Source organism: Bufo gargarizans, chromosome 4 (genome assembly GCF_014858855.1).
Source record: "Bufo gargarizans isolate SCDJY-AF-19 chromosome 4, ASM1485885v1, whole genome shotgun sequence".
Classification (NCBI taxonomy): Eukaryota; Metazoa; Chordata; class Amphibia; order Anura; family Bufonidae; genus Bufo; species Bufo gargarizans.
Window position 1 is genome coordinate 1,321,779 of NC_058083.1, and position 16,993 is coordinate 1,338,771.

The 16,993-nt window shown below is 46.2% G+C and overlaps 1 long non-coding RNA gene across 1 annotated transcript; it reads right to left on the reverse strand.

Moving 5' to 3' along the window:
- Positions 1–469: 469 nt before the first annotated feature.
- LOC122933735 lies at positions 470–13,867 on the reverse strand. The gene is made up of 3 exons (XR_006388546.1): positions 13,715–13,867; positions 11,406–11,554; positions 470–602 (listed from the first exon to the last, which is right to left on the reverse strand). It is a non-coding gene; the product is annotated as an uncharacterized LOC122933735 (long non-coding RNA).
- Positions 13,868–16,993: the final 3,126 nt, after the last annotated feature.

The window sequence follows — 16,993 nt, forward strand, 5'->3', positions numbered from 1 at the left end:
GCTCCCCGGCGTGCACCGCCCCCAGCTGCCAGCGGTCTCACCGGCACCACGAGGTGGGGAGGAGAAGAGCTCCCCTCCGGTCATGCACTGTCCGGAGCAAGGGGTCCCCACTCACCAAGGGGCCGACCGTGCTGACCGGACCCGAATGTTCCTTACCGTCGCCTGCAGGATCGATGCCAGGTACGTGCTCAACCAGAACGCTGAACGACGTACAAGGTGGGAGGGGCGCAAGCCGTTGAAGTAGGCAGGCCAGCCCCTCCCACAAATCCAGGCCAATGAATCGGCCTTTCACTTGTCTGAAGTCAGTTGGTTTGGCCAACATACATCTAATGTGTATGACCCAGCTAGGGGAGTGAGAGTAGAGCGAGCCTCCTCCCACCCAATCCATTCTTTGGCTGATGGCTAAAAGAAAGGGTGATTTTCTGCTTTTGTTATATTTTATATTTTATAGTTTGTTGTTTGTGTTACAATTTTTGATGCTCTGGTCTTCTGTCCTGCTGTACAATGGCGATGCTGTGGCATGCCATGGTGAGTTTCCCCCAAATCTCGTCCACTGCGGAGAGGAAAACGCAGCAATGCAGACCCTTGAAGTGTGGTTTGCCCTGGGCAATTAGAAAGATTGGTCAGAGGAACAGGTGGCTACGCAGGTCGCTTGTCCAAATAGCAATGGTACCGCATGCCTTTGTGGTTGCAAAAGGGCTCTTTGCCCCAATCGGTGATACAGTAACTTTGTGGCACATTTCTTGGACATGCAAATTAAGACACATTTATTACATAGTGAAAGGGAATCCATATAACAGAAACCGACCATTCTCAGTATGTGTCAAAAGTCCAGATTTTTATAAAGCAATGTTTTGGTCACATATGGACATTTGTCTTGCCGAATCTGAAGCGGACAGAAGAGAGGAGCAAGGCCGCAGAAAATGATTGTATCAGTACTCAGGTTGCATGGTCATGATGGGCAAGTGGGCTCAGTCACCAGAATATCCACATAATGCAATCAGTCGTATTAGGCCTCATGCACACGACCGTAGTTATGGTCCCCATCCGAGCCGCAGTTTTGGCAGCAAGGGTGCGGACCCATTCACTTCAATGGGGCCGCAAAAGATGTGGACAGCACTCCGTGTGCTGTCCGCATCCGTTGCTCCGTTCCGAGGCCCCGCAAAAAAAATATAGCATGTCCTATTCTTGTCTGTTTTGCGGACAAGACTAGGCATGTCTACAATGGGCCACCTGTTCCGTTTCGCAAATTGCGGAAGGCACACAGGCGGCTTCCGTTTTTTGTGGATCTGCGGTTTGCGGACCGCGAAAAACAGCACGGTTGTGTGTATGAGGCCTTAGTATTATTCAAAAGGTTATTCGTGAGGTATAAATAATACTCACTCTTTTGAAGCTTTGCTTGTAGTTTTCAGTCCTTTTATTCATATAAATAAATCGCTATAATGCATAGTATTCCTGAGAGCGCTGGACTGATTGCTACCCCATGCTGCGCCACGTTTCGGGGGTCACGTGAATAAAAGGACTGAAAAATACAAGCAAAGCTTCAAAAGAGTATTATTTATACCTCACCAATAACCTTTTGAATAAGGCCTCATTCACACGACCATTGATTTGGTCCGCATCCGAGCAGCAGTATTTGCGGCTCGGATGCAGACCCATTCACTCTGTGTGCTTCCCGCATCCGTTGCTCCACTCCGAGGCCCCGCTAAAAAAATATAACCTGTCCTATTCTTGTCCGTTTTGCGGACAATAACTGGCAGTTATATTAATGGCTGTCCGTGCCGTTCCGCAAATTGTGGAATGCACACGGACACCATCCGTATTTTGCGGATCCGCAATTTGAGGACCGCAAAACACACAAGGGTCGTGTACATGAGGCCTAAGACTAATACGACATGGATTATGTGGATATAATTGTGGAGCCTGAGTAAGGTTCTGAATCAGGTCGTGGTATACTACATGGTGGAGCAACAGTTGATGATTGAACTCCAGAATAAAGTTGGGGCTAGAAGCAGGGTTGCTTGATCTCGGAGTGCAGCGCCTTCATAGGTCCAGGCTCAACCTTTCTTTATGATGCAAATTCTTGTCTGCTGCCCTTATTTTATGCCAAATATGCCAAATTTTACAGTATATATTGTTGGTAAAGTGAAGGGATGTCCATTAGGTTTATCACATGCAATCATTATATCCAGTCTGATTACACCGTGCTCCTCTGTGTCAGAGACTGCTGCAGACATCAGAAATTTCCATTTCATTTGACAGCTGGAAATGACAATCTGGGGCCCTCATTAGAAGACTTGTCCTCCTCCTTGTGAGGTTTCGTGCCTTCACATTTAGATGACTGAGCCTCCAGAAATACATGAGTATCACACCCTGTAGCCAAGCCCAGATCATGTTGGTGTCAGAACCATGTCACGCCTAGCTTGGTGAAGGATCCTCATCCTTCTCATACATCATGGCAGATCGGTGTCACCACACTTCTCATTGCATGGGTGTGGTGTCTACAGCCATGAGTCAGGAGGCTGCACACAAAGTATAGGGTGTAATTACATAATATTCAACCGAAAATGTAAATTTGACCTACATTATCATAACTGATATCAAAATCTATGTTACTGTGAGATATGGGGATTTGTTTGCAGTGTCCTAACATTGTGGAGCTACAACTGGAGCTGCACCAGGGATGTTGTGGTCATCATGGGGGATTGTCTCACTTTGACTAGGACAGATAAAATCAGTGACAACTAGCTCAACCTACTTCAGTAAAGAAATGGGTCTTATTAGAGTCCACAGGTCACACCACAACTATTTACAGTGTCGAGTACAGAAAGAACCTTGGCAGCCTGATGACGCAGTATGTTGCAGGCATCTGCTGGGCAGAGGGTACTCTCTAGGCTGGGGTCTCTCTCTCATCTTGCAACTCTGTTGTACAAGGGTTGATGCACAATCTAAATAATTAATGTCTCTTGGTTTGGCAGCAGCTAACCTGCTCCTTATATGTTCTGCCTTCCGTTCCTCCAGGCCTTCTGATTAAGTGGGAAGAAGAGGCTACAGAAAGTTCTCTTGAGATTTATTAGACTTTTATTAACACAGGAGAACAATAAATTGTCTGAGCTAGAGAAGCAGATTCATGAGAACATGGACTTTATTTGCTTCACTTAAAAACTGGTCCAGAACATCTATATCTTAGGGAGTTTTTGGGTGTCATAATATCAAGTGACAGCGTTATTACCTGGAAAAGGAGTGGCCTCATTGGCCCTCGCGTGAAATCACTTTACTCAGCATCTTTTAGGTGTACAGGATGTGAATTCTCCCTTTCACACCAAACTATAGTTTGTCCATGTTTTGGCCGATATTTAGTAATTATGGGGCCATATGATAGAATGATACCTCCTTTTTGACATCTAATTTATTGGTAGAAATCCCTCTTTAATTTAAGGTATATATGATGGAATACTAACTTTTAGCAGGCTTTATCTATACCAACACTGCTGCTGTCTGCTTTAAATAAAGTAGTGTCCTAAATTAAGGATGGCAGAGCGGTGGAACGTCATGATGTTGATCATCGCGACCGAAATCTTGCGATAATAGTGCGTCTCTCCCCTTTAAAGAGCGCTCGATTTATCTGGACTATGACGTAGCGCTCCTCTTTTTCTTGCAACCAGACATCCACCCCGTTCATATTATCCCCTTTTGGAAGTATTTCTCTACAGAAGTGCAAGTATTGGACTCTTAGGGTCAATTACATAACTTTGGTATTATCATGATGGATATCTGATATGCACCTGGGTGGTCCCTAATGGAACTGAACCAATGTCTCAGGGCGTTTATGATATCTTATGCATTTTTATTTGCAGGACACAGAGGTTATCTAACATACCTGATATAACTCAGGGGTCACTAACTTTAGATCAGAACATAGATAATTCAGGTTGCCATTATATATACATATCTAAAATATGCTGTACTTGTCTGGACAGCTGCGATTTACAATCGATGAAACTGGGTTGTCAGTATATGTATATCCTGAGGTTCATCTGGCTTGTCCAGATTACTATATTATGTGGTTTTTGTAGGTTCTCTTTCACCATTTGAGTTGTTCTCTTATATATTTTTGTACAAACCGGATTCCAAAAAAGTTGGGACACTATACAAATCGTGAATAAAAACTGAATGCAATGATGTGGAGGCGCCAACTTCTAATATTTTATTCAGAATAGAACATAAATCACGGAACAAAAGTTTAAACTGAGAAAATGTACCATTTTAAGGGAAAAATATGTTGAATCAGAATTTCATGGTGTCAACAAATCCCCAAAAAGTTGGGACAGGGCCATTTTCACCGCTGTGTGGCATCTCCCCTTCTACTTACAACACTCAACAGACGTCTGGGGACCGAGGAGACCAGTTTCTCAAGTTTAGAAATAGGAATGCTCTCCCATTCTTGTCTAATACCGGCCTCTAACTGTTCCATCGTCTTGGGCCTTCTTTGTTGCACCTTCCTCTTTATGATGCGCCAAATGTTCTCTATAGGTGAAAGATCTGGACTGCAGACCGGCCATTTCAGTGCCCGGATCCTTCTCCTACGCAGCCATGATGTTGTGATTGATGCAGAATGTGGTCTGGCATTATCTTGTTGAAAAATGCAGGGTCTTCCCTGAAAGAGATGACGTCTGGATGGGAGCAGATGTTGTTCTAGAACCTGAATATATTTTTCTGCATTGATGGTGCCTTTCCAGACATGCAAGCTGCCCATGCCACACGCAATCATGCAACCCCATACCATCAGAGATGCAGGCTTCTGAACTGAGCGTTGATAACAACTTGGGTTGTCCTTGTCCTCTTTGGTCCGGATGACATGGCGTCCCAGATTTCCAAAAAAAACTTTGAATCATGACTCGTCTGACCACAGAACAGTCTTCCATTTTGCCACACTCCATTTTAAATGATCCCTGGCCCAGTGAAAACGCCTGAGCTTGTGGATCTTGCTTAGAAATGGCTTCTTCTTTGCACTGTAGAGTTTCAGCTGGCAGCGGCGGATGGCACGGTGGATTGTGGTCACTGACAATGGTTTCTGGAAGTATTCCTGAGCCCATTCTGTCATTTCCTTTACAGTAGCATTCCTGTTTGTGGTGCAGTGTCGTTTAAGGGCCCGGAGATCACGGGCATCCAGTATGGTTTTACGGCCTTGACCCTTACGCACAGAGATTGTTCCAGATTCTCTGAATCTTCGGATGATGTTTTGCACAGTTGATGATGATAGATGCAAAGTCTTTGCAATCTTTCGCTGGGTAACACCTTTCTGATATTGCTCCACTATCTTTCTGCGCAACATTGTGGGAATTGGTGATCCTCTACCCATCTTGGCTTCTGAGAGACACTGCCACTCTGAGAAGCTCTTTTTATACCCAATCATGTTGCCAATTGACCTAATTAGTGTTAATTGGTCTTCCAGCTCTTCGTTATGCTCAAATTTACTTTTTCCAGCCTCTTATTGCTACTTGTCCCAACTTTTTGGGGATTTCCTTTAAAATGATACATTTACTCGGATTAAACGTTTGATCTGTCATCTACGTTCTATTACACATAAAATATTGACATTTGCCATCTCCACATCATTGCATTCAGTTTTTATTCACAATTTGTTTAGTGTCCCAACTTTTTTGGAATCCGGTTTGTACCTATTTGGATAGTTTCCATTCTGATGTTGTCCCCTGATGAGCTGGTGCCTGGGTGGCACAGTGAAACGCGTTGGTACTAAGGGGTATATACTTGGGTTGTGATTGGAGATATATAATTCCTTTTTTTTTATTGTGGATATATTGAGTGAGGTGTAAAATTGCTTACATTATTGACTTGACTATTGGACTGACATTTCTGTCTTGGACACCATGGTGATGGGGCTTCTTTCTGTGTTAGGGACTTCTTAGGGTGACCAGGAGGTTCCTGACACGGGATCGGCCATTCCATCCTCAGGTAGGGATTTAATAGCATTAGGGAATTAATAGGGAAAGATCTGTTCCTTTACAATCTACTAATATAAGTACAAATGGAGGTGATCAGCAATTATTTAATTGAATTTTATCAAACGTTGTGTTTTAGTGGTGTTTTCAGTGATAGTTGATTTTCCTACGCCACTGTCTTTAGTTATCTGACCTTCTGACGCTTGACCTAGTCAGAGCTGTATTAGTATTACTTTCCTCCAGGACCTGGTTTCTTTTAGTAGACATTCACCATCAACAGGCTGTTTCTGATTTGTATCTCCTTTTGCAACTGCCATCTCTTAGTCACCACAGTGATCACCACTCATCTCCAGCCTGGGCCATCAGGTCCTATTGGTGGCCTGCTTGAAAGCATTCTCCTGCCACAGCAGCTTTTGTAGCAGGCCTCATTGGCTGGCACCCCTAGCAGGGGAGTACATGATATGTACAAGAACATGTCAGAAGTTCTCTAATTCTCACCATCTGGCACTTTTGTGCAGTCTATGAGTAGCTGATGGGCTGACGGTGTCAACACTCGCTTAAGGCCTCATGCACACGACCGTTTTTTTTTAAGGTCCGCAAAAACGGGGTCCGTAGGTCCGTGATCCGTGTCCGTTTTTTCTTCCGTGGGTCTTCCTTTATTTTTGGAGGATCCACGGACATGAAGAAAAAATCGTTTTGGTGTCCGCCTGGCCGTGCGGACCCAAACGGATCCGTCCTGACTTACAATGCAAGTCAATGGGGACGGATCCGTTTGACGTTGACACAATATGGTGCAATTGCAAACGGATCCGTCCCCCATTGACTTTCAATGTAAAGTCAGGAGTCCCTATTATACCATCGGATCAGAGTTTTCTCCAATCCGATGGTATATTTTAACTTGAAGCGTCCCCATCACCATGGGAACTCCTCTATGTTAGAATATACTGTCGGATATGAGTTAGATCGTGAAACTCAGATCCAACAGTATATTCTAACACATAGGCGTTCCCATGGTGATGGGGACGCTTCAAGTTAGAATAGACTAAGAACTGTGTACATGACTGCCCCCTGCTGCCTGGCAGCACCCAATCTCTTACAGGGGGCTGTGATCGCACAATTAACCCCTCAGGTGCTGCACCTGAGGGGGGTTAATTGTGCGTATCATAGTCCCCTGTAAGAGATCAGGGGCTGCCAGGCAGCAGAGGGCAGACCCCCCTCCCTCCCCAGTTTTTATTTCATTGGTGGCCAGTGCGGCCCCCCCCGGCCCCCCCTCCCTCCCTCTATTGTATTAATTTCATTGGTGACCAGTGCGGCCCCCCCCGGCCACCCCTCCCTCTGTTGTATTAATTTCATTGGTGGCCAGTGCGGCTCCCCCCGGCCCCCCCTCCCTCCCTCTACTGTATTAATTTCATTGGTGGCCAGTGTGCGGCCCCGCCGGCCCCCCCTCCCTTCCTCTATTGTATTAGTTTCATTGGTGGCCAGTGTGCGGCCCCCCTCCCTCCCTCTATTGTATTAATTTCATTGGTGGCCAGTGTGTGGCCCCCTCCAGCCCCCCCTCCCTCCATCTATTGTATTAGTTTCATTGGTGGCCAGTGTGCGCCCCCCCTCCCTCCCTCTATTGTATTATCATTGGTGGCCAGTGTGCGGCCCCCCTCCGACCCCCCCTCCCTCCCTCTATTTTATTAATTTCATTGGTGGCCAGTGTGCGGCCCCCCCGGCCCCCCTCCCTCCCTCTATTGTATTAATTTCATTGGTGGCCAGTGTGCTGCCCCTTCTCCCTCCCTCTATTGTATTAATTTCATTGGTGACCAGTGCGGCCCCCCCGGACCCCCCTCCCTCTGTTGTATTAATTTCATTGGTGGCAAGTGCGGCTCCCCCCGGCCCCCCCTCCCTCCCTCTACTGTATTCATTTCATTGGTGGCCAGTGTGCGGCCCCGCCGGCCCCCCCTCCCTTCCTCTATTGTATTAGTTTCATTGGTGGCCAGTGTGCGGCCCCCCTCCCTCCCTCTATTGTATTAATTTCATTGGTGGCCAGTGTGTGGCCCCCTCCCTCCATCTATTGTATTAGTTTCATTGGTGGCCAGTGTGCGCCCCCCCTCCCTCCCTCTATTGTATTATCATTGGTGGCCAGTGTGCGGCCCCCCTCCGACCCCCCCTCCCTAACTCTATTTTATTAATTTCATTGGTGGCCAGTGTGCGGCCCCCCCGGCCCCCCTCCCTCCCTCTATTGTATTAATTTCATTGGTGGCCAGTGTGCGGCCCCTTCTCCCTCCCTCTATTGTATTAGTTTCATTGGTGGCCAGTGTGCGGCCTCCCCTCCCCCCCCCCGATCATTGGTGGCAGCGGAGAGTTCCGATCGGAGTCCCAGTTTAATCGCTGGGGCTCCAATCGGTAACCATGGCAACCAGGACGCTACTGCAGTCCTGGTTGCCATGGTTACTTAGCAATATTAGAAGCATCATACTTACCCGCTGCGCTGTCTGTGACTGGCCGGGCGCTCCTCCTACTGGTAGGTGACAGGTCTGTGCGGCTCTTTGCTTAATGATCTGTCACTTACCAGTAGGAAGAGCTCCCGGCCGGTCACAGACAGCGCAGCAGCCAGCAGGTAAGTATGATGCTTCTAATATTGCTAAGTAACCATGGCAACCAGGACTGCAGTAGCGTCCTGGTTGCCATGTTTACCGATCAGAGCCCCAGCGATTAAACTGGGACTCCGATCGGAACTCTCCGCTGCCACCAATGATCGGGGGGGGGGGGGAGGCGAGGCCGCACACTGGCCACCAATGAAATTAATACAATAGAGGGAGGGAGGGGGGGCCGGGGGGGCCGCACACTGGCCACCAATAAAATTAATACAATAGAGGGAGGGAGGGGGGGCCGGGGGGGCCGCACACTGGCCACCAATGAAATTAATACAATAGAGGGAGGGAGGGGGGCCGGGGGGGCCGCACACTGGCCACCAATGAAATTAATACAATAGAGGGAGGGAGGGGGGGCCGGGGGGGGGCCGCACACTGGCCACCAATGAAATTAATACAATAGAGGGAGGGAGGGGGGCCGGGGGGGCCGCACACTGGCCACCAATGAAATTAATACAATAGAGGGAGGGAGGGGGGGCCGCACACTGGCCACCAATTAAACTAATACAATAGAGGGAGGGAGTAGGGTGGCCACTGGCTTCACCCTAGAAAGCCGTATCGGCCCAAACCACACCCACAATGACCCAAACCACCCCCACAATTAACCAAACCACGCCTCCAAACCACATAAAGCCACGCCCTCATGCCAGTGAAGCCACGCCCCCACCATCAGCTGGAAAAAACACGGGGGAGGAGAGGAAAGAACTTTGTGAATGGAAGGTGAGCGGGGACAGCCGGGGTGCTTCTGTTCCCCTCAGTCATCCACAGGGAGCCATATCTGCGGCTCTAGTGACTGACTGGGGGTGAGAGAAGCCTCGGTCAGTTGCTGCAGCTCACGCTCAGACAGCACAATGCTGCTGTCTGAGACGTGAGCTACTGAAAAGGAGGACATCACTGTGTCCGTCCAGGCACTGCGCCGGACGGAGGACAGGGAGCCTGAAAACCGGACTGTCCAGCCTAAAACCGGACGTCTGGCCACCCTAGGAGGGAGAGGGGCCGCACACTGGCCACCAATGAAATGAATACAATAGAGGGAGGGAGGGGGGGGGGCCGGGGGGCCGCACTGGCCACCAATGAAATTAATACAATAGAGGGAGGGAGGGGGTGCCGGGGGGAGCCCGCACTGGCCATCAATGAAATTAAAACTGGGGAGGGAGGGGGGTCTGCCCCCTGCTGCCTGGCAGCCCCTGATCTCTTATAGGGGGCTATGATATGCACAATTACCCCTCAGGTGCGGTTAGAATATACTGTCGGATCTGAGTTTTCACGAAGTGAAAACTCAGCTCTGAAAAAGCTTTTATGCAGACGGGTCTTCGGATCCGTCTGTATGAAAGTAGCCTACGGCCACGGATCACGGACGCGGATGCCAATCTTGTGTGCATCCGTGTTCTTTCACGGACCCATTGACTTGAATGGGCCCGTGAACCGTTGTCCGTCAAAAAAATAGGACAGGTCATATTTTTTTGACGGACAGGAAACACGGATCACGGCCGCTGATGAACAACGGTGCATTTTCCGAGTTTTCAACGGACCCATTGAAAGTCAATGGGTCCGCAGAAAATCACGGAAAACGGAACAACGGCCACGGATGCACACAACGGTCGTGTGCATGAGGCCTAATACGGATGGAGACACATCCTCTACCTGTTCTTTACTATAAGAACTGTACACGTTTTCCTGAATGTTGGTATGATGAGTGTATACACGTGCCTGACTGTGTGAGTATGAGGAGTATATACAGTATATGTTCCTGAATGTTGGTATGATGAGTGCACACACGTGCTTGACTGTGTGAGTATAAGGAGTATATTCAGTATATGTTCCTGAATGTTTATAAAGTGTAAACATGTAGTACCCCAGAGAGTGCACTACCATTCCTACACCCTGATACTGTCTCTAATGGCTAAAAAATGATGTAATCTGTGTATTCCAGGTCCTTTTACACTGTGCATTCATAATGTTGCTATGAAACTGTTATGTTCATGTATTGTGCCTGGTTCACCAGCAGGTGGCAGTGTATCTATCAAAGAGAGGGAGCTTTAAATAGAATGGAACTTACCATTTCATTCTCTCCCCTTTTTGGACAGAAGTGGGCTAGTCTTTCTTCCTATCAAGGAAGGGGCTGCAGGAAGTTTAGATTCAATAGTGGAGCTAAAATGACACAAGAGATAGGGCAGTGAGGGAAAAGCCCTACACATTCCTGCAGCAGGAGTCCTTAAAGGGAAGCAGCTCATAGAGCACCATGACTCTTTACAGATTAAGAGACAGAGTGTCATAAATGGGTCAACAGCCAAAGGCATCCCACTCCAAAGGTACCACAACGACTACAGAGTCCAATAACCAGAATGAACCCAGAGTCTAGCACAGGAGAAAAATATAGAGCAAGGTATTCAGGTTTGCCTGCCAGTTTATGTATGAGAAGTGTACACATGTTCCTGACTGTGAGGATCATACACGTGTTCCTGTATGTAAGAGGAGTGTATGCTTCTGACTGTATGAGTGAGGAGTGCACTCCTGTTCCTAGTGAGGGACCTTTTACATAGGCAGATGAATTACCGGTAATGATCAAAAGTCAGTGATATAGGAAATCGATCGATGCTCATTTAATTTCATTTAAAGAAAGCAATTATTAAGAGACATTTGAATGAAGAATTGTTCCTATGATGATCATTCATCCCCCCTCCTCTACATTTGTTTTTGTTGTCACATTTGTCTGCTGACCACCGAGCATCGTTACACGAGGTGAACGTTTGTTCCGTCTATCGCCAGGACACGTATAAGGAATGAATATCTCAACACTCACCTGCTCAGAATAAATCATATTGTTTGAGGAGGTAGGTACACCAAAAAGACCCCAGATATCTACTGCAGCTTGTGAAAATCCTCCATGCAGAGGCCTAATCTGTAGGAACAAGTGATCATTCATTCGTCAGCTCACCTTTCCTTGTTGTCCTGTAATAAAAAATATATATAAAAGATCACAACTCGTCTTTTGACTCCCTCGACAGTTCATGTTTATCAGCTGCTGGTGATCATTGGCTGCCTATGTGGTGACAGATAAGTCTGCGTGTGACTGAGACCACTAATTGGCTGCAGCGGTCACATGCTGGATCCTGGCAGCTGGATTGGCTGGGGGTTGTAAAGATAACATAGAAACATACTGTAGTTTATAAGGTCGAAAAAAGCCCTCTGTCCATCCAGTTCGGCCTGTCATCCTGCAAGTTGATCCAGAGGAAGGCAAAAAATAAATAAAAACCCTGTGAGGTAGAAGCCAATTGTCCTCACTTAAGGGGAAAAAATTCCTTCCTGACTCCAATCAGGCACCAGAATAACTCCCTGGATCAGCGACCCCTCTCTAGTAGCTATAGCCTGTAATATTATTACGCTCCAGAAATACATCCAGGCCCCTCTTGAATTCCTTTATTGTACTCACCATCACCACCTCCTCAGGCAGAGAGCTCCATAGTCTCACTGCTCTTACCGTAAAGAATCCTCTGCTATGTTTGTGTACAAACCTTCTTTCCTCCAGAGGCAGAGGATGTCCCCTCGTCACAGTCACCGTCCTGGGAATAAATAGATGATGGGATAGATCTCTGTACTGACCTCTAATATATTTATACATAGTAATTAGATCTCCCCTCAGTCGTCTTTTTTCTAACGTGAATAACCCTAATGCTGATAATCTTTCAGGGTACTGTAGTTGCCCCATTCCAGTTATTACTTTAGTTGCCCTCCTCTGGACCCTCTCCAGCTCTGCTATATTTGCCTTGTTCACTGGAGCCCAGAACTGTACACAGTACTCCATGTGTGGTCTGACTAGCGATGTGTAAAGTGGTAGGACTATGTTCTCATCATTGGCATCTTTGCCCCTTCTGATGCAACCCATTATCTTATTGGCCTTGGCAGTAGCTGCCTGACACTGGTTTTTGCAGCTTAGTTTGCTGTTCACTAAAATTCCTAGATCCTTTTCCATGTCAGTGTTACCGAGTGTTTTGCCATTTAGTATGTACGGGTGACTTGCATTATTCCTTCCCATGTGCATAACTTTACATTTGTCAGTGTTTAACCTCATCTGCCACTTATCTGCCCAAGCCTGCAATCTATCCAGATCCCTCTGTAGTAGTATACTGTCCTCTGTGGTGTGTATATATATAGTATACTGTCCTCTGTAGTATATATACAGTATACTGTCCTCTGTAGTGTGTATATATATATATATATATATATATATATACAGTATACCGTCCTCTGTAGTGTATATATACAGTATACTGTCCTCTGTAGTGTGTATATATATATATATATATATATATATAGTATACTGTCCTCTATAGTATATATACAGTATACTGTCCTCTGTAGTATATATATATTATACTGTCCTCTTCAGTGTTAATTACTTTACACAGTTTAGTGTCATCTATCTGATATTTTACTATGCAAGCCTTCTACAAGATCATTAATAAATATATTGAAGAGAATAGGGCCCAATACTGACCCCTGAGGTACCCCACTAGTGACAGTGACCCAATCTGAGTGTGTACCATTAATAGCCACCCTCTGTTTTCTATCCCTCACCCAGTTACTTACCCACATACAGACGTTTTCTCCCAGTCCGAGCATTCTCATTTTATATACTAACCTTTTATGTGGTACAGTGTCAAATGCTTTGGAGAAGTCCAGATACACGACATCCATTGATTCGCCGCTGTCAAGTCTAGAACTTACCTCCTCATAGAAACTGATTAACTTAGTGACTATTGCTTCTTTTTGATCTTTCTTTTAGTGAGATTAAGAGATGCTCCCATCCTTCATTTTCCATAAAATTTATAAAAGAGTCTACTTTTTCATAATAAATATTCAAAACTTTTGTTTGCAGACATACAGTATATAGCATTGATGAGGACCTGTCGGTAGGATCAGCCCTATTGTACAAGAAATACTGCCTGTTGGAGTTGATCCTGCTTACAAGTCCTCCTTAACAATGCCGGTTGGTTATCTCGTGCTACTCATCTTGAAATATCTGAAGCCAGAATGTAAGTTAAAGAGGTTCTCCAGAAAATTTTGTCTCCCTCCCGTCCTGTCCAGACCTGTTGAGGAAAATATACTTACCTGCGCCATTCTGTTATTTTCTGGCTCCTTCAGTCCACCACTCTTCCTTTAGTCCACAGCTAAGTAAGCCACACTATGGCCCCCGCTTGTAAACTTCTGGAATGGACGGTAGTCACGTGTGCCACAGTGACAACAATTGGCTGCATTGGTGAAATTTTTTTTCCCAAGCAAGATGTCACTGGGTCCCATGGCGCTTGAGGAGCATCTCACCACTGGGGCCAGTGATTAGATACAGTGGCACAAATTACTTTTGTTCACTTTTGATGTTTTCAAGCAAGGAATGGAGCATGAGAATGAACCAAAGAAGGTGGAATGTAAGGGAGTAGGTAAGTATGCCTTCTTCAACTGGTCTAGTGGAGCCGAAATTTGCTAAAAAGCTGGAGACCCCTTCAAGGAAGGACATATGTCTAAGAAGACTATTTGTCTTTGCCTCGGACAAGCTGTGCATTTAGATGAATATTAAAGACAGGTTCACTGTAGATATTCTGTGATCTGGCAGCTTCTTATTAATGGTTGTGCACCACTATAGATATCGTTACAGAGGAAAAGCCCAGGAGGTAAGTAATTATCTGACTCATCTCTAATTACTGAGCTGTCACGTAAGCTGCTTTTTTCTGTTTCCCTTTACTGTTTGTTTTGATTTTCTGTTGTTGTCCTGGAGTTTGCACTTGTTTAGTCAGCTTTTTACTATCCGTCTGCATATATAGCTCCAGTTTTGTGTACTGTAGTTCTCCAGAAGAACATTCTACCTGCCAAGAATCAAGGTGAAATTTACATCTTTACATGAGCCCAGCTTATGACAACCCCTTCTCATATATCTGATTTCTCATACGTCTCTTCATGTGTGAGATTTTTTATGTCACATGTGATGAGGGGCCTCACGTTTCTAATCTGACCATCATCATCTGTTCAACCACCGATCCATTAAGATCAAGAACAGTCTTCCAGGACCACAGATAATCCTGATTAAATCCAGGATCACGGGCCACACTCTACAGGATTTTCATTAACTTTAACAGTTGTGGTTTGTGCAGAAGATTAATAAAAAGCACAGTATGTCTCATACACCAGGTGGCACACAACAACAGGTCTCTTGTGGTGTGGATGGACCTACATAGTCTATCACAAGGAGCAATCAGTATAGTAGTATTTTTTTATTCTGTAGTATGACAATTAGGACACTGTATGATAGTACAATTCAATATGGATATATGATTTAGTCAGTATATGGAGGTATTATTCATTACGTGAACCAGTACAGTAACTGGTTAACACCTCCATACAGTGACTGGATAACACCGCCATACAGTGATTGGATAACACCTCCATACAGTGACTGGATAACACCTCCATACAGTTACCGGATAACACCTCAATACAGTGACTGGATAACAACACCATACAGTAACTGGATAACACCACCATACAGTGACAGGATAACACCACCATACAGTGACTGGATTACACCACCATACAGTGACTGGATAACACCTCCATACAGTGACTGGATAACACCTCCATACAGTTACCGGATAACACCTCAATACAGTGACTGGATAACAACACCATACAGTGACTGGATAACACCACCATACAGTGACTGGATTACACCTCCATACAGTGACTGGATAACACCGCCATACAGTGATTGGATAACACCTCCATACAGTGACTGGATAACACCTCCATACAGTTACCGGATAACACCTCAATACAGTGACTGGATAACAACACCATACAGTGACTGGATAACACCTCCATACAGTGACTGGATAACATCTCCCTACAGTGACTGGATAACACCTCCATATCATGACTGGATAACACCACCATACAGTGACCGGATAACACCACCATACAGTGACTGGATAACACCTCCATATAGTGACTGGATAACACCTCCATACAGTGACTGGATAACACCACCATACAGTGACTGGATAGCACCTCCATACAATGTCTGGTTAACACCTCCATACAGTGACTGGATTAGACTAGTTTCACACTAGCGGCAGGACGGATCCGACAGGCTGTTCACCATGTCGGATACGTCCTGTGGCTATTTCGCCGTGCCCGCGGACCGCCGCTCCGTCCCCATTGACTACAATGGGGACGGGGGCGGAGCTCCGGCGCAGCACGGCGCTGCACGGAGAAAGGCCGCCGGACTAAAATTACTGCATGTCAGGCTTTTTAGTCCGGCGGCTTTCTCCGTGCACCGCCGTGCTGCGCCGGAGCTCCGCCCCCGTCCCCATTGTAGTCAATGGGGACGGAGCGGCGGTCCGCGGGCACGGCGAAATAGCCGCAGGACGGATCCGACATGGTGAACAGCCTGTCGGATCCGTCCTGCCGCAAGTGTGAAAGTACCCTTACACCTCCATACAGTGACTGGATAACACCACCATACAGTGACTGGATTACACCACCATACAGTGACTGGATTACACCTCCATACAGTGACTGGATAACACCACCATACAGTGACTGGATTACACCTCCATACAGTTACTGGATAACACCGCCATACAGTGACTGGATAACACCTCCATACAGTGACTGGATTACACCTCCATACAGTGACTGGATTACACCTCCATACAGTTACTGGATAACACCTCCATACAGTGACTGAATAACACCTCCATACAGTGACTGAATAACACCTCCATACAGTGACTGGATAACACCACCATACAGTGACTGGATAGCACCTCCATACAGTGTCTGGTTAACACCTCCATACAGTGACTGATAACACCTCCATACAGTAACTGGATAACACCACCATACAGTGTCTAGGTTAACACCTCCATACAGTAACTGGATAACACCTCCATACAGTGACTGAATAACACCTCCATACAGTGACTGGATAACACCACCATACAGTGTCTGGATAGCACCTCCATACAGTGTCTAGGTTAACACCTCCATACAGTAACTGGATAACACCTCCATACAGTGACTGGATAACACCTCCATACAGTGACTGGATAACACCACCATACAGTTACCGGATAACACCACCATACAGTGACTGGATTACACCTCCATACAGTGACTGGATAACACCACCATACAGTGACTGGATTACACCTCCATACAGTGACTGAATAACACCACCATACAGTGACTGGATTACACCTCCATACAGTAACTGGATTACACCTCCATACAGTGACTGGATAACACCGCCATACAGTGACTGGATAACACCGCCATACAGTGACTGGATAACACCTCCATACAGTGACTGATAACTCCTCCATACAGTGACTGGAT